The sequence below is a fragment of the Branchiostoma belcheri genome, unplaced genomic scaffold (assembly GCF_001625305.1).
Source record: "Branchiostoma belcheri isolate BF01 breed outbred unplaced genomic scaffold, Haploidv18h27 scaffold29, whole genome shotgun sequence".
Taxonomy (NCBI): domain Eukaryota; kingdom Metazoa; phylum Chordata; class Leptocardii; order Amphioxiformes; family Branchiostomatidae; genus Branchiostoma; species Branchiostoma belcheri.
Genome location: NW_017803898.1, coordinates 35452 through 39538, shown reverse-complemented (window position 1 = coordinate 39538; position 4087 = coordinate 35452). Strand labels below are relative to the sequence as shown.

Here is a 4087-nt window from a genome sequence, read left to right as displayed (position 1 = left end):
GTGTGTGTGTGTGTAGTGTGTGTGTGTGTGTGTGTGTGTGTGTGTGTGTGTGTGTGTGTGTGTGTGTGTGTATGGGGAGGGGGGTGTAGGTTGGGTGTTTGCTACAGGGGAATGTCCAGTACCCTTTAATACTAACTTCACTAAAAGTACAGCTATCGAAACAAACTCACGTTTGATATTCAGATCAGTTGACGGTCTCGACAAAGAAAAAAAACAGACAAATGTTACTTACCACAACAAGATGTACACCATGGATGTTTTGTAAAGCCGCCATGTTGAAGTAGCAATGCATGCTGGGATACGTAGGTATGACGGGCGATCACTGCATTAGCTCACATCATATACATGGAAATTATTTAAGAACATATGCAAATTATTGGTAGGCAAATCAGCCAATCGTCACCTGTTTGTTGCCTACCACTCACTGGCCGTGAAGTCATGACGATCGCTCGTCAAAGCTAGTTTCTAACAATTAAGTTATTGGTCTTTTTTAAAACCATTTTTACGCATTTTGTCCATAGAGAGCGCACGCTTGGAGGCGTGTGACAAGAGGCCGTTAATCGTTGCCCTGGCAACGGTCAGCACATTCGCGGCTGTGCTGGTTGTCATGGTGATGATCGGCTGTTGTTACGTCATCAGACGCCGCCATTCCGGGGAAGCAGATCTCCAGAAAAACGGTCAGCTCGCGGAGGACTCACAGCTTGTCAAAAAGCCAGGTACATCTTTCAAAAATATCAGTCAAAATATCAGTGAAGATCTACTAAGTACCTAATGCCAGCCAGAAAGAAACAAGAAATAGTCATGCCTTCAAGTACCAGAGTTATTAACCAAGGTGTAATGTAGCCAGCTGCCGCCGCGCCGCGTTCCTGCGAAGCTGGTGTGTTACGCCGAAGGGCGGTTATACTGGCTATACAGATACTGATACAGATGCCTCTAGCCTTCAGAACCATAACTGACTCCATTTATCGAGCCGTGAATTATGTTTTGTCCACTATGATGTACCGTTTATGATTATACATTGTACATTCTTTACTCATGGAAATATTTCTCTATTGTAGTGTGAACCAGACGACCCAAGCGTCACAAGCGAAGGTTTGGAGCTAACAGGTCTACTACATACATTGATGACCAGACGAGCTTCAGCCTGTGTACATATTTGATGAGACCGACGTTTTTATAATAGCAAATGCAACTGTTATCTTCACCAACAAGGCTGGGTTTTCAGAACTTTGTGTTTTTGAGTGTGATCGAACAGCAAAATTGGAGAAGCTATCGATAGATCTTGATAACTTGTATGTACATAGGTGTTGGTAAAACGGTGTAGTGTGTGTTGTATGTAATATTGTCTGATCTTGATACTGAGTGCATTCAGTAGTATATACAGTCATTAGGTCACAATTACATAAACAGAAACAACCGACAGAACGAAGGAGACTGTACACTTACTTTTTCTGCTTGCGCTTTTATTCTCATGCCTACAAGAAATACGGTGCCTCTCATAATGTGTTCAGGATTTGTATAGTGTAGAAGAAAGGTAGTATATGACTATTAACGAATTGATTCTATTAATATTGGCTTAAGTACTATGATACTGAAAGGATGAAGGTTAGTGTCATCACATTATGTCATAGTATCATGATAATAGAATATGGTAGAAAGTCTGAAATGTGGCATACAAATCCTGAGCATTAAGTACATACCTGGTGTAATCTTCGCTACCTTGAATAACTTTCCTGCACCGAAATCAAAGAAAAAATGTAATAATTTAGATTAAAATTCGATGAACTTCATTGAAATTGAAATCGCAATGTGGGACATGGCAACCAACCTATGCTCTTTTACCAATCTAGATGGTAACATTATTTCTGATAATACTTCAGTTTAAAACAATGATATGAACCAGTCAGTGAACATTCTATCGTGATCTTTTACACAACCTTTTGTCCAAATGTCAAACTTTCCAGGTGTTTTTCCAAAAATTTCTTTGTTGACGATCCTGCCCAAGATGCCAACTTATCTGCCTTCTCTTTTCCCATCAGATAACCACATGATGTTACCGTGGCAAAAACCCCATACTCGTATTCCACCTCTTTTATAACTTCATACTTGTATTTCACCTATAACACTTTGTCATGTCCTCACAATGTGCGGTCTCTACTTGTAGTGTCTACTTAACGATCTTCAATTATTCCACATAGTTTCATTCCAGATTTTTTTTTGGTGTACGTACATTTTCTAAGTATGGAGAATAAAGCAAATATTTGCAGCTAACTATCGTATCTTTGAGTGGTGTCCATGTTCAATCGCTTAATTATATCAATCAAGATTTTTCCAAGTTCAGTACAAACACTCATCAGTTGCTTTGCATGAGCCTTGATGTTATCATTTTCTATGCATATGGTGGTATTCTTCTGCAACCTTCCGACCAATGTGTTTATTTCTTCAATCTCATGTCACACTCCTATGACTAAAGGCATCTCAATCTAGGCAACTACAAAAAACAATGAAATGCAACATGCTGACGACATGAAGTCTTTCGACCGAGCCATTCGGTACCTCAAGTGATATCTTTTGGAATAAATGTGATATGAGTCGACCAGACATTGAGGTTCTAGCCATAATTGGAACCAAACATAAGAGAGTGTCAGAGTTATTATTACATTGCTGAAGAAGGAAAACAGCAATGTATATATATATAAAGACAGAAAATGCCAAGATAATGAGTGTAATAGAAACACTTGAGATTCAGTTTTGTAGATCTAAACCAACAGTCCTGTCATACAGCATGTTTTCCGGTAATCGTTGTTCGTTCGTTGGGGGTTCCGCGTTGGTCGTATCCCGAAATATCAGTCCGTTGGGTTATATTCCATGGTCGTATCTCATTATATCAGTCCGAAGGGTTATCCCATGGTCGTATCTCGTTTTAATATCAGTCCATGGCCGTATATCGTTATATCAGTCCGTTGGGTTATATTCCATGGTCGTATCTCATTATATCAGTCCGTTGGGTTATTCCATGGTCGTAGTTTTTGTAATATCAGTCCATGGCCGTATATCGTTATATCAGTCCGTTAGGTTATATTCCATGGTCGTATCTCGTTATATCAGTCCGTTAAAGTTATTCCGTGGTCGTATCTCGTTTTAATATCAGTCCATGGCCGTATATCGTTATATCAGTCCGTTGGGTTATATTCCATGGTCGTATCTCATTATATCAGTCCGTTGGGTTATTCCGTGGTCGTAGTTTTTGTAATATCAGTCCATGGCCGTATCTCGTTATATCAGTCCGTTAAAGGTATACCTTTTAACCTTCTATGACGTGATAGTCCTCATCCTCACAGAAATGCTCCTCGCAGATGCAGTCGGTGATGATGCGGTGGGTGAAGTAGAAGCTGTGCCCGGTCGCACAGGTCATCGCCACGTGCTGCTCTTCATACTGACTGACAGTACAGCAGCGACACAGGTCCCGCACGATAGTACCTGCAGCACGGTGAATGAATGAATGAATGAATGAATGAATGAATGAATGATTTATTTGTAGTAGCAAGGAGCTGTCATGAAAGCTCCTTGGTTGTACAGGGTACAAAGTATGGCATCTACTAAATATGTTGACTACATTTTCATAATGCAAGAACACAAAACAAAATTTAGTTCTTACGCATCACAGTTGAGGTAAGTAGAAATGAAACCTACTTGGCGCACGTTCGCAGATGAAAGGCTTGGCCCCGTCGCAAAACTCTTTGTCGAAGTATCCAGCAGGCGTGGTCGCACCGCAGTCTCCAAACGCCGGGTTTGTCGACCAATCCCTGTTAGAGAGGAAAACAGCTGATTGAGTTTACTTTACACTCTACTCCGGGGGAGGAGACATCCTTCCGCGGAAGGGTTTTGTGCGAGATTTAGATTTTCATGTTCGCAGCTGTTTCTCGCGTTTGGGTGGACGGATTCTTTTGAGATTCGGTATATGTTTTGCTATTGGGCTGCAGATGATGCACGTTCTTTTGTTTTTATTGTATATGTGTTTTCGGGCGTGAAAATGGTGCCTTTTGGTGGCCCCAAAACACCTCTTTGAGCGTCAAAGTGGTCGCGA

General features: G+C 40.9%; 1 protein-coding gene across 3 annotated transcripts in view; it reads right to left on the bottom strand.

Annotated features, from left to right (window-relative positions):
- Positions 1–4087, bottom strand: part of LOC109473003 (mucin-5AC-like) — a 35702-nt gene that overhangs the window by 6605 nt on the left and 25010 nt on the right. The window lies entirely within an intron of this gene.